General features: G+C 40.9%; 2 protein-coding genes and 1 long non-coding RNA gene across 4 annotated transcripts in view; 2 read left to right on the forward strand and 1 right to left on the reverse strand.

The window, feature by feature from the left end:
* LOC122530020 (protein bric-a-brac 1-like) overlaps window positions 1–13,738 on the forward strand; it is a 144,824-nt gene that overhangs the window by 121,458 nt on the left and 9,628 nt on the right. The gene's annotated exons all lie outside the window — the stretch shown is intronic.
* The window catches only part of LOC122530024, a 143,089-nt gene that overhangs the window by 93,592 nt on the left and 35,759 nt on the right, over window positions 1–13,738 (reverse strand). The window lies entirely within an intron of this gene.
* The window catches only part of LOC122530029, an 8,177-nt gene continuing 3,114 nt past the window's right edge, over window positions 8,676–13,738 (forward strand). The window contains exon 1 of the long non-coding RNA XR_006306898.1: window positions 8,676–11,961. This is a non-coding gene — a long non-coding RNA (uncharacterized LOC122530029). The remainder of the gene's footprint in view (window positions 11,962–13,738) is intronic.

The following is a 13,738-nucleotide window of genomic DNA, read 5'->3' on the forward strand; positions in this document are numbered from 1 at the left end:
GGGCGAGAATTTTGTTAAGAAAAAAAAAAAAAAGAAAAAAAAAGAAAAAATGAAAAAAAAAGAATCGTAGCACTCGCCTGTCCCCATGGTGCTTCTCTTCGACTCGGTTTCCTCCGTTTTTGAGGGGGTGGAGAACGGTGTTTTCAAGTGTCGCTTCCGCGCGGCTGGAGAGAATTCGAGAGAGAAAGGGAAAACGCTCGTATTCTCTTCGCGATCGACGTGACGAACGAGACGAACTCGAAATCCAAAGGGGGTCGCTCGAACATCTTCTCTTCGACGAAAGAGTCGCGCTCGCGTACGAACTAAACGGGCAAGCGGGGTTAATAGAGCAAAAGAAGTAAAAAGAAAAAAAAAAAGACGGGGTGGGACAAGAGAGAAAAAGATAGACTTTTAGAAGAATAAACAAGTGAGTAATATCAGTTCACACGGGGGAAACCTACTATGCAATGAATCCAATAGCAATAACTGTATAAAACGAGAGTGAGCGGGGAAAAGAGAGAGAGAGAAAGTGAGAGAGAATGAATATGCGAAACAGAAAACGAATGTGAGAGCATGAGAGAGAGAGAGAGAGAGAGAGAGAGAGAGAGAGAGAGAGAGACAAGGTGGAAGCGAAAGAAATGAAAGAGCGAAGTAGGGAGAAAAGAAGTGAACCTCGCGGAGACGTTGAAATGCCATCGTGCTACGTACATATATATACATATATATATATATATATATATATATATATATATATATATATATATATATATATATATATATATATATATACATACATATATCGTTTTTTTGAGAAGAAAGAAGAAAAGAAAAAATTGGAAAGAACAAGAATAATCGATAAACTCGAAACCATTTCTTCGGCTCCGCCAAATCACGTTACACTATACATATATAAATAAATAAATAAATAAATAAATAAATAAATAAATACATATATATATATATATATGAAAAAATATATATATTGTATGTCAAGAGATATTTATACTAGTATTTTAATAGTTTAGTATATAATGCAATATATATATATATATAAATATATATATTATAAAAAAAGAGAGAGAAAGAGAGCGATTGTATTATATAAACGATAGATAAAAAATGATACCGAGGCGCTGTACATACATACACACATAGAAATATTATTCTATGATATATACATATATAAAAATATATATATATATAAATACATATATAAATATGTCTAATATATATATATATGTATATTATATATATATATTGGATATGACTAGTGATACATTACATAGAACTATTGTATACACCGGCATATTGATATAGACGAAACAACATGTGAATAGGGGAACTAATTTAAACTGGAAATTACCTATAGGTATGAATATCTAGGCTAAGTTGAAGTTTATTATATTATATATATATCAAGCGACATACATATATATATAATATACATACACGATAAAGATGCATAGGCATTAAAACTACGGGGACACCTAATCGTAATTATTAAACAATATGATAAAATATTAGGTCGATCGAAGAGAGCGAGAACGGAAGGAAAGGAAAAAAAGAAAAGAAAAAGAACGAATGAATTAACAACACTAGCGCGACGAACGCGGAGAAATGAGGAAAGAGAGAGAAAAAGAGAAAATATGTTGACGAAATTTTTAGGTAGAAAACTATATATATATACTATATATATTATATATTATATATATATAATATATATATTTGATTGTTTGTACATTGGGCACGAATGCTCTATTATTTTACTGTGATCCGTGTTTTGTACGATTTTCAAAGTCACACCGCACATGCAGGATCGACGTTAGCCCTTGTCGTGTCTTCGTTTCGTCCGCGTTTCCGCCGATCGATCGCACTTCCGTTTCCGCGGAAAAACTCGCGTTTCTCGCCGGATCGCGTACGACACACACACGCACACATACACACACACACACACACACACAATAGCCACCCGACGATTTTTGCACGATATTTTTACATCACGCCGATGTAGATCACACACGTGTGTGATCTAAACTGTAAAGCCGCCGCGAGAGAGACCTCGTTGTCGCAATTTTATGTATTTTCGACGCGCTCAAGTTCCTGGATTCCTGCAATTTTTACCTCCCCTCCCGTCCCCTCGGATAGATAGGAAACCGGAACGAACGAGACTGTTCGTTCGTTCCTTTCATCGAGTCGATCGACTCGGCAACGGAAACGCGCGGAACGGATGCGGAGAACACGGCGACGCGCGAGAAGGGATCTCAGGCGGTAAAAGAGAGAGACAGAAAGAGAAAGAGAGAGAGAGCGAGAAATTATCTGCCATTCTCCGAGGAGAGGGAACTAACGTCGACCCTGGGAACACGCGTCTCGACCAAAAAAGAAAAGAAAAAAAGAAAAAAAAAATAGAAAAAAAAAGAGGAGGAAAGAAAGAAAAAAGCGAAACAAAAAATTGCATAACCCACTTTCAGAGGGGAATTCAGAGCTTTTATACTACGCGAATTCCATTACATCGTGTTCATTCTTACACACCGGCGGCCTTCCGCGGGATTATCGTCGCCGACGATGGCCGTCACCGATGCGCGCCGTCGCTCGTTACCTCTCGGCGAAACGTCGGGATTTCAGCTCGCAGGGTTGCGAGGGATGGTAAAACACCACTGGGAAACTCCCTGTGCTCTCCCTCGCGGAGAGAAAATGGCGGAGAATCCCGACGCGTTGCAATCATTTTGGCCGTTCAGATCGGAGCGGTCAATTTTCTCGCGGCGATAATCTCGCGGGCGGAAGCCAGCAGCGAAATCGAAGTTGTTGCTGCTGCCGCTGCTGCTGCTGCTGCTGCTGCTGCTGCTGCTGCTTCTCCGGTGCGTGGTAGAAGGAGGGGAAAAAGAAAAACAGACAGACGGTCGAACGGAAACAGGCGAAAAAAAAAGGAAGAAGCAAATCATCCCGCGACGCGACATTGAGAGGCGACGTTCGGACACTCGATTAGCAATATCGCCGTTACCGTATTTGCGCTTTCACGCTTTGGCTCAAAAACAATTTCAAATGAGAGAGGAGAAGAGAAAAAAAGAGTTGAAAGAAAGAAAGACGATGTATTTCCACTGGAGGAAAAAGCGATCGGATGCGTTTGGTCGGAATTATTACCCTCGCCGCGAGTATGTTTGCAAGAATCCGCGCGGATTAAGGGTGATCGAGTCTCGTTCCAAGACCAGTCGCCAGAGAGTCTCGAGATATCTCTCTCGACTTGATTTCATTGCACGAAGATGCAAGTGGCTTGTTTTGTACGATGAAGATTGTTTGGAAAATAAGGAAAGGAAAAATTCATGTCATGTTGGTTTTGCCGGTTGTTATTGGAGATATCTTTTTTTTTTTTTAGGAGAATTTCGTTTATTAAAGGATACTTAAAAACTCTATCATTTTAAGAAATACAATCTGTTCTTTGTGCGAATACTTGTATTTTGAGAAATTTCCAAAGGAAAGGACGAAGAAGCGAGCTTGATTGTCACTTGGTTCTACGAGTATTAGAAGAGTTTTAAAAGGAAACGAAGCTGAATTGAATTTTTGAATCTTTGATACGGCGCGAGAGGAGGTGAGCGTAAAGCAAAATATGTAAAAAATTCGATGGAAAATATTGACGAACGAAACGAGATGTTTAACGAAAGTGATTCCTAATGTAACTTTACATAGAAATGCTGACATTTCTGCGTGTTACATTTAGAGAGAGTTGCATATTCGTAGGAAGAATACGCTTCTGCTAACGAAAGCAATAATCGCGTTTTTTGTTGTGATAAAAGAATATCGTAGCTGCGTGAACATTCGTGGATCTACGTCATCGTCATTTAGGTAGTTAACGAAGAAGAAATTACAGGGACGAAACATATCGTAATAATTCATAGGTTCTATCGTTCTGAAACAAGCTGTTAAAGTGTAAAGTGCAATGATTCTCTTCGATAATTTTTTAAATTTTTGTACAGAGTATAAAACGAACGATTTCTTTCATAGAACAGTGTAACATATCAAGTTTTTGGGACAACAGCCTTTCAAACGTCGATGAAACTTCAAGCGTGAACGAAATTTTCGTTCATTGGTTCTTTTTGCTTCGAATGGTTCTTCGCGCGATTCTCACGCGCGACACGATATTCGAAGGAGAAAGAAACGATGATTCTACGTTTCAATTGCAAAAACGAAAGCGACGCGAATAGAATTACAAGGAATTAAGAGAGCTAAGTGGCGCGAACATCGTTGAATGTTATCTGTTGAATGGCGAAACAGTTTGATTCAACTAGTCGTGAAATTATCTGAGATAATTTTGCGCAGTTGCACACGGGGTAAATAGAATAGTTTCCGCGAAAACCCGAGATTCCGTCGGCTAAGTTGCCGAACAACTTTGCAAAGTATCTCGAAGTAAGTAGATAGTAGCGTAAAAGTATACCGTACAACCGAGCGTTGTGCGAAAACATCTTAAAATCAAAACGTATGTAGTTTCCAGAAAATCTTTCGACAACGAAATCACACGCAGTAAGAATCATCGAGTTTTAGATTTCATTTTCTTTTTTTTTCTTCAATTAATAATAGTAGTTTGACCTCGCAACGATGCTGAAAAATATTCGTTTCGTGCAGCTAATTAAGAACACATGATTGATTGATTGATTAATTAATTGGAGCATTATTTACCGATACTTTTGACCATTTCATTTAACTATCTTATTAATAGTGAAAATTTCGAATAATCACAAATTTTAATATGAGAGGAATAATCTACTTACTGTCAGTCAAATAATATAATTTAAATGATAGCTTAGATAAAAGAATCTTCAGTTGACAAAATTGAAACAACGACGCGCGCGTGAAAAATTACCAGGATACGCGTATAATAGTATTGTAAGAACGAGAAAGACAAACTACGAGGAAGAACGGCGCAAGTGTGGAGCGTAAGGGGAAACGGATTGTCCATTGTCAGACACACTCGACATCCAATATATCAGGAAATGTATCTTGCTGTATCTTTACGCTGTTTGCGATGTTAGAAAAGCGTTTCGAAAGAAACTGTTGTTCCGGCTAGTAGCCTGCAAAAGCATTCCTTGCTTTAAGAGAACGTTAATTAACTAATTAAAATTAATTGAAGTTATCCGTGCAGCGTTCGAACGAGATAGGCGACAGACGTTTATCGCTTTCTTTCGCAAATTAGCAAACGGATAATCGACGATTATCTCGTTTCTTTTCGTTTGGAGATTTTGGGAAATTCAACTTTGAAAATTGACAACGCTCGAGGTCACATGTGTGAGCAGCAATTCCTCCATCGGGGCTCAGAAAATTTTCTAACGACGGAGAGAAATACGACTTTGGATTCATTTCTTTTCGCCAAAATTCGAAAAAAGGAGAAAGAGAAAGTCGATTCAACGATGGTAGGAAATTTTTGCAAAAATTGAAGACACGCACGATGCAAAAAAAAAAAAAAGTCGGGAATACGGAGAGAGGGGAGGAAAAGTAGGAGAGCAGCATCGATGATTCTTACTGCATGGCTCGGACAGGAGAATCGAAAGCCGATATAGGTTCGAAGACACGCGTGGAGTTGCGGAACTGAGGTCAGGGGTGTATTCACCTGGCGCCGCCCCAAGTCACGCCTACCTGCGCAATTCCAAACGTAGCCAGGAACGCCTACGCGTGCATTGAAACACCGCCACGCTCCCACCTACACGACCTACATACAGTCTTGGCCAAAATTTCGCTGGACGTTGGCTTCGCCCCTGGACATCGTCCGACACGTACCGGTCGTAACCGTTTCGACCTCTGATTCGAGTGGGAGTTTTATCGAATCCGCGCGCCGTGATTCGCGTAACACGAGCCGTTTGCATTTCTTCTGTTTTTTTTTTTTTTTTCCTTTTATTTCCACGGCTGTACGTAGCCGGCTCGGCTGATAATATCACGCGTAATCTCGCGTCCGATTGGCTCGAATCGAACCATTAAAAGGCCATCGTTGCGTGTCGAACGACGCGATGCGTCATTCGCCATTTATTTTATTCAGCTTGTTCGCGATTTTCTTATTCGACTCGAGAACCGAAGATGGAATTGCAAGCGTCTGCTTGATAGTTGGAGCAACAGAGTTGCGGAGCTCAATGACAAACTGATTCTTTTGCCACTACCTAATAACTCGATCGACTCATCTTCCAGTACCAACTTGAAATCTAATCCTGCATCGCAATTTTACGTTGCTCGTCAGTATCTTTTCTTCAACTCGAATCTTTGAGAAACTCATCTCATCTCTTACGTTGCTCGAAAAACATTTTTCAACCCCTGTTAATCTGCCTCTCGAAGCAGAGGGAAGGCAAAGAGAAATAATAAATAAATCAATATCGTGCGGCTTTGCAGCCGCATAACGAACGACTGAACGAGCCAGTAAGAACCAGACGACGTCAGAGCCAACCCTTCTCGAATTTTGTCCTCGACTGTATCGACAGGTGAACGCTTAGTGCTGGTTGCCGCGACCCGAGGGACACGTACAACCCGTTCAAAGGTTGTTGGTGTAGGTTGAACGCGCGTGTACGTGAGAACGTGGGTAGGTGGAAGGTGGCAGGCCTACGCCTACCACCCCCGTGCGACCGATCACGCCGAGACTGCTCCTACTACCCCAGTTCTGGGCGACACGCGTTTCGCGAGTTTGCCGAGCGGGTCACCCGGTGACACGTTCCTACGTCTATCTCATACAGCGACCTGGTTATGCATACGTGTGTGTATATATATACATACATGTGTATGTATGTATGTATGTATATGTATATGCACGCTCGGACTTTTACCTAGAGAAAAGTTAGGCTGTAACCTTGGCGAAGTTACCGGAGGGTTGCGCGACTGCCGCAGGGGCCACGCGCGTTCCTACGCCTCTCTCTCTGTGTCTTGGCAGAAACTTTCACTCTGCTTTTCCGTTCGTGGTTAGAAAAGGTGGAAAAAAAAAAAAAAAGAAAAAAGAAAGAAAGGAAGAAGAGAAGACTCGTTGAAATTTCTTCCAAGGAGGATGCTTTCTTCGATTCGGATGGATGGGCGTCTTCTTTTTTCTTTTTCAACCCCTTGCGCTGGCAACTGGTTCGCGGACCATAACGAGTGACCGAGCCGTATACAATAATTCGTTGCTTTCTTTTCCTTTTGAACTCGTCGGTGTGTCACTGGATAGAAATTATTGAGAAGTAATAAATTTATTATTTGTCTTGTCTGGATTATACTTAAATATACTTAAAATTGAGAAAATATTGCAATTTTTAGACAGCAAATTTTCTACGTGCTTGGCACGTCATTCCAGCGCAAGAGGTTAAAATTGGCGATCGAGTTCTTGACGAACTTGAAAATATTCATTTGCGAATTTCTTTCTCTGACACGAGACAATTTTCAAAGGATGTTGTTCGAACCCACAGTGCCTCGAGTTGATCGACGATACCAAGAACGATAAATTTACGATAGAAAATATCCGACGAGTCCAAAAGGAGCATTTTTTTTTTTTTAATTATCGGGATTTTTTGCAGTGTTTGCCAACGAATTTCTTTTCGACAATTCTTAAACGCTTTTTATGCAACTTGTTCGAACGTCTACGATCTTCCAAAGTATGCTTCAATTTGTACAACGATGATGACACGAGGGACGAGATTCACAATAGAAAATATCCGGCGTTGAAATATCATCCTGGATAAAGAGAGAGAGAGAGAGAGATTTTCCGCTCGCGTCGCAAATATTCTTTTCTCTCGGAGGAGAGTCGTGTTTCGCGTCATCTCGCAGCACGTGGTCGTTCCTTGACAGCAGATTCCACTAATAGGGGCGTGTATCACGATCTCGACCCCTCTCTCTCTCTCTCTCTCTCTCTCTCTCTGCTCCTTTCACCTTTCTCGCTTCGCCTACGCCTATCCCGGAAACGACGAACCGACCTTTTACCCAGAAGGGAGACGGCAGACCGACTGAAAAATGTCGCGCGACGCCTCATTGGACGCGAAAAGTTGCGGCGTGGTTGCGCGCGTTTGAAAACCTGAGCGACCTTCTCTTCCGGGTACTCGGCCCGAGAACGCTGCCACAAACGATTCGTGAAATTTTCTATTAAAGCGTCCTCCTTCTCTTTACCCTCCCCTCCACCGTCGCGAATCTTGCAATTGGTTTTCCCTCATTTGCGCGGACTCGTTCGTTTCCGAGCGGGAAATCGCAGATCTTTTTCTCGACGGCTTAAAAAATAGTTTAGAAAATCTGCTCGGCGGTTTCGTTAAGCGGTGAAATTTCGATCATTTGTTGCTTGCTTGTGTCACTCTCGGTTTTTTTATCTGAAATTATATACAAGGAGCTTCACGCAAGTGAACAATGCAATTAAAATTGACAATAAATAGAAGATTTTTTTTTTATAGAACAACTGGAGTATAGATATCGTACAATTGCAATTCTTCGAAATTAATATTCTCTCCGCGTTTGATCGAGGATAGCGATTTAATGAAAAAATGAGCACGACAAACTTCGAAGTTACTGTCGAAACGCAACCATAAACTTCATTCAAGTTTCGAGAGAATCTTCTGCCTGGAAACAATACGAAGATTGTCAACACCGTTCAAAAATACATTCGCAGCGTTCTCATATTTACGTATTGGGGGAGGGGAAAATATTTCGAATTGCTCGCTGTCATAAAAAAACGAATTACAGAGCAGTGAGTCGTAACTTGAGTCAAACGAACGAACGATCGTCGAAATTATTATTCACGTAAGTGTGAGGACATCCCGAGAGGCTGGAAGATAGTGAAACTGGACCTTTTAATTTTTCAACTCGATTAAAAGCTTGATTCGGTTGATGAACGTGGATTAGATTCGTCATAAATGGAACGGTTTTTAATCAAACTTTAATCTATCGGGTTTCAACGTCGCGGAATTAATTTAACATTCATTAATTACATGAATAAATATTAAATGTTGAACAGATAGCAGGAAGTCGAGAGAGAGAGAGAGAGAGAGAGAGAGTAAGCGTGCCACTCTCGTTCCCATTGCAATAAACTCGTTTAGAGGAATCCGGCCCCCCCCCCCCCCCGGCCCCTACGCCCCTATAAACGCATCGATTCTCGATAAACAAATTAACAGAAATTAAAACGCGAACGAATGGAAATTAAATCAGCGAAGACGTTTCTATTTAATTTGCGGGATACGCGTACGTATATTCTATACCGTAATTACTTTTCTCCATTTAATAATTGCCGCGAGGGGCCGACGCTTTACCCCATAAAGAATCGGCGAGGTTTATTTCATTATCGATATTGGATATCTAAGGAATAAATTGATTGAAGGGTAAATAATATTTGATCACGTAATGTTTATTTACGGCGAATATCCTCAAAGGATAGTTCTCTCAACACGTTGTCAATTCGATTTCTTTCCAACGGTCCACTTTGTATTTCGCTTTGAGGCAAATTAGGTAAATTAATGAACAACGATGATATCAAACGTATCTTCGTTTATTTGTCATTACTGTTGTTGTTACGATTACAATTTGCTTTCTACGATTTTTTAAAGCGCGATAATTCCTTAAACTCGGTTTCCCAACTTCATTCCCTGGGATATTAACTCTGCTTCTATTTTTCGCTCGGTTCGCTGAATTTTGGAGCGAAAGAAAGCAACAAAGTTTCAGCGTTCAGAAACGGGACAACCTTTAGAAATTTATCCGGTCGTCTAAGTAATCTTTGAAACGCGAGCGAAAGCGAAATCATTGTACCCTGGTACTCGCGACGAGGAGTTTGAAAAACTTTTTAGCCACATTCACCGCGGCCTGCTGACTCGCAGTTAGAAATTAGCAGTGTCTTAATTCCTTGATATCGACAGTTGGATGGTAAAGACTGTTGGTTTCTCCGATGAAAAGGGGAGTCGACAAACAAGCTCGTCGTCCCCGTCACCTGACTTCCGCAAAAGCGAACGTTGCGAAAGCTAAGGATACCAGGAACGACGGACGACGCCGGACGACGTTCGTCGATCCTTTTATGCACTCGTCGCACATTTTGGTCATCGGACGTCCGTCGGCTGGGCAATTATCGAAGGGAGATATGCAGACTCGCACTTTTACAGTACTTAGTAAGCATCTCGTTCAAAGTCCACGAATGCTCGTTGCAGGTCGCCTCGTAGCGAGCGTCGAGCCGTTTCGAAATTTTCGCGAGACTCGCCGCGATCGATCGCTCGACGCGCGATAACGAGGAAAGTTATTACATCCTCTCTGATCGGTCGGTCGGGCAGGAAATCTGGGAGGATGGGCTTAAATTTTTGGTAGGGGATATAATTCGTTCGATATAATTAGGGACAATTTGTTGACACTTAGAACTGACAATTAGCGTGCCTTTTTTAGGTTGGGAAATTTTAGGAAAATATTAGAGTATATTGATGAATCGTTGGTGTTTCTCGGTATAGTGAAACTTAAAGATTAATGCGAAGAAGAGTCGGCGACGGATAGCGAGTGAGTGAAGTTTTTCTTCCGTAGAAACGAACAACTGAATCTAGATTAGGAAAGTCTGCTGTGATTTGATAATACGTGAATATGTTATCGAGGACGGATGATAGTTGATTTAATTTCATTCTATTGAGACGAGGTTCTCGCGGTTAATTCGTAGTTATATATAACGAGACGTTACGCACGGTGGGGCAAATTTAACGTAACCAAGTGGCAATTAGCTCGAACAAGTGCAAACTTTATCGTTTGTTCAAATTAACAAAGTGACAATTTGGGCCTCGTGTTCGTGCTCTGATCTGACAACGAAACAAAACGACACGACTGCTCCTATTATTCGCAAAATATCTTTATATATATACATATATATATATATGAAGAATCACTGGAAATTTCTTCGTCTCTTGTAACACGTGCGAACGAATTGAATCAATGGAGCGGCAATTCCACTTGTCGCGCATTCTTCCCCTAATTCTCATATTCTTTCGTAACAAAAGGAGACAATCGGTCTTCTTCTGGTTCTGTCGACGAGCCTCGATCGCCGCATTCACTCCTCGGTTCGTTCTTTCTCGTTTGCTCCGGATACCCGCAGAACAGACACGTATACATGCACACACACACACACACACACATACACACGCAGACAGAAACACACACGCGCGCGTAAATACATAGGGCTGACAATGAGAGACACGTATATACAGATACACGCAGGAACGTACAAGACAACACGAGCAATGCAGTGTTCAAATACCTTGAAAGCCACCCTGTAGATCGGAATCTCGCATAGTACTAAACAGATTGTATAACACTTTAACTAAGCTTTCCGTAACGATAAATACAGAAGAAATGAGCGAAAGGGAAACGAGAGAAAGAGCGAGCGCGCGAGTTACACAGTGAGAGAGAGAAAGAATGAGAATGAAAGTGAGAGATAGAAAGAAAGAGAAAAGAAGGGTGAAAATGTAATACGAGTGAATAAGAAAGAAAGAGAGAAAGAGAGAGAGAGAGAGAGAGAAAAAATAAGGTAACACACACGAAAAAAAAAAAAAAAGATGAAAGCTTGAGACGAGAGGAACCTACGAATTGTTATGTTTTCTACAGTAACGTTTGTACCGACTTACAACAATATTTGTACAATATACGATAATGGAAAAATGAAGTTACGTACCTATACAACATAGGTTATCCAGATGCAATAACTTTTTTAAACGGTATTTAATGAAATGAAGAGAGAAAAGAGAGAAAGAGAGCGAGAGAGCGAGCGAGCGAGCGAGCGAGAGAGAGAGAGAGAGAAGAAGAAGAAAGAAAAAAAAATACCAAGCCGGGATATTTTTCATACTTGTAACGAAGTCAAGCGGGCCGGAGGCCCGCGTGATGCCACATCGTTTCGTTTTTGTGTGCCAACCAAGAGATTTTAGATTTTTTTTTCCTGTTTTTTTTTTTTCTTTTTTCTTTGCTTTGCAGATGATGCGCGACACGCGCGCGACCCGCGTCCCCGAATCTCTCGGTCGCCAACTTATATACTCACTTACACACACACACACACAGGTCGATCGACGCCCCATTCGTCGTATTCGCCAAACCAAAGTGACGAACAAGAAAGAAAGAAAGAAAAAAAACAAGTAGAGTGAGAGAGAGAGAGAGAGAGAAAGAAAGGGAGAGAGAGAGAGAGAGAAAGAGGAACGAAAAAAAAAATATATACGACATGAAAAATGGTGAAAACAGATAAAAAAAAAAAATGTATATGAGAAAAGCGTATATTCCAGCACTTACACCTCGACACTCAGCACTCAGACGTCCAGATCGCTTGATTTATCGAGTAAAACGCCTAGTGATTAGAGACGAGATATGCGACATTGTTGTGAGAGAAATAATTGCGCGTAGCTAGTTTGCCTCGGTCGCCTCCGTTTTTGTAGGAAACCACTCGTACGAGATCGCGCGCCAGAAGCTAGGCTTCGCGCGAGACGCTGCGTGTCGTTCGCGAAACCGAGCGTGCAACTTTTGCAACACGATGACGCGAAAGCTCTACCTTGTCGAGGTCGAAGGTATATAGTTAGCGGTTGTACGTGATTTCTTTTTTTTTCTTTTTTTTTTTTCAAAGTCGGAGGACCGCAGGGAATTTCGAAAGGGAAACGACTTTCTCGCGGATTCATATTTCTGAGTGAAAGTGAAAAAATGAAAATATAAAACGAAAAATATTAGGTTGGCCAAAAAGTAACTGCGTCTTTTTTTTTGTGCGCATGAGTAAAGGGCGAATTTTTTCGCGTGAAACAAGAGCTTTGTTAGACTTTCTTTCTCAACGAGAAAAAAATTCTAAGATTCGGTATCCTCAGCAAAATAATTCTGACACTGCCCGTAGTTTGAAGGCTTTCTCACCATACAGGTTAGATAATTCTTGGCAAAATATGATCCTTTTTGTCGGCAAACAAACAATTGTAAGCGAAATCGTGCGAATGTTCTTTTTCTAAAACAAGCTTGAACAATCAAACATCAGATTACAGAGTAAGTTCGTGATTTAAAAACGGGGTTAATGACGTTTGTCAGGAGAGAGTACAACTATTTTTCGGCCAACTGAATAGTTTAATTTAAAAAATGAAAACTGAATACAAAATTCGTTTAATCGATGTATAAACTATTTTGGATGTTTCCTTGGAATTTCAAAGATACAGTATACCTTTGAATGTTAGATATTTTCTTAATTAATTGGAATTTCGTTTTTTTTTTACGACGCACGGAGATTATATGTGAATGTTACTCGTAATTAACGTGCGACGACGTGTCGTAATTATTGTCATCCAATTAAATGACGTCTACTTGTAATCCTCGTGCGCGTTATTGAATTCTAACATTCAGCGCCCACATCAGCGTTCCACATCGTGTTCATTGTTTCTTTGAGTAACAAAAACGAAAGATTCAGCGGCTTTCGCTGATCTAATTTCCCCTCTAAAATTCACCTCCGAGCCTCCGAGATTGTCCAACGAACGGCGCAACAATTATGCCGAAAGATCATGCAAGAGTTATTATTGGAGCACGTACGTCATAGAGAGAAGAAAAGAGGTTCCGCGAGGACAGAAACAAGATGTTTGAAGGATTTATCTGGTCGTACGTGTCCCGATTCGTTCTCGAATCGGTTGACAAGTTCCTCGAGGAACGTGAAGAAGCGCGCGACGCCTGTGTCACGTACGATGTATGTCAATGTTTTTTTTTTTTTTTTTTTTCTTTTTTCGAACGGAGAAATCTTCGCGCCATCGCGTGATTAAAATTTCGTCCTCGTGATGTAAAAGTCCAAGGGACGAAATTTCCTTTTTCTTTCTCTTTTTTTTTT

This window comes from Frieseomelitta varia, unplaced genomic scaffold (assembly GCF_011392965.1).
Source record: "Frieseomelitta varia isolate USP_RPSP 00005682 unplaced genomic scaffold, Fvar_1.2 scaffold_320, whole genome shotgun sequence".
Classification (NCBI taxonomy): domain Eukaryota; kingdom Metazoa; phylum Arthropoda; class Insecta; order Hymenoptera; family Apidae; genus Frieseomelitta; species Frieseomelitta varia.